The 584-nt window shown below is 47.9% G+C and overlaps 1 pseudogene; it reads left to right on the top strand.

The window, feature by feature from the left end:
* Positions 1-232: 232 nt before the first annotated feature.
* LOC120925257 lies at positions 233-343 on the top strand (annotated as a pseudogene).
* Positions 344-584: the final 241 nt, after the last annotated feature.

Here is a 584-nt window from a genome sequence, read left to right as displayed (position 1 = left end):
ATGTATATGTAACTCCTGAAATACTATTCTCCCACGTCCCCTGGACTTTTTTTTACATATTCCCAGAGTTTTGACTCTTTTCCCCACTGACTGTACACAGAGATATCTGTTGTTCTGTTTTTTTTGCGCATTTTACTTGTATATAATATGCTGCTTCAGACTTTGGCTGCTCCAGTCTTAATAAATGTCTCCCTTTCCAAATCCAGGCAAGATAACAGGTTATCTTTAAAACCCAGTTTCTCTGCCTTTTGGCTAAGATCAAATGTAGTATCTGTTCTTATCAGTTGCCAGAGGAGGCGCTGTAGCTTATCCCAAGTGTGGGGAGGGCGCAGACAAATCCAATGGCGTAATTGCACCTGGAAGGACGGTTTTGACAGTGTCAGTGTCTGGACGCCCATAGTCGATGCCAGTGGGGCTGAGTCCGAGCCGACCTGAAGGGTGTTCCTGGTGAGGATGGGTGGCTGCACTGGGTCTGGTCTTTTTGCCGAGTGCTGTCCCTGTCAGCGATCTGGTAGGAGGAGCTGGTACTGCCCTGGAAGGTGGAACGGGGTAAGACCATGCAAATCTGCTGGGTTGATGAGGGC

The sequence above is a fragment of the Rana temporaria genome, chromosome 1, assembly GCF_905171775.1.
Source record: "Rana temporaria chromosome 1, aRanTem1.1, whole genome shotgun sequence".
Lineage (NCBI taxonomy): Eukaryota > Metazoa > Chordata > Amphibia > Anura > Ranidae > Rana > Rana temporaria.
The sequence above is the reverse complement of the archived record's forward strand: the minus strand, read 5'-3'. Positions and strand labels throughout refer to the sequence as shown.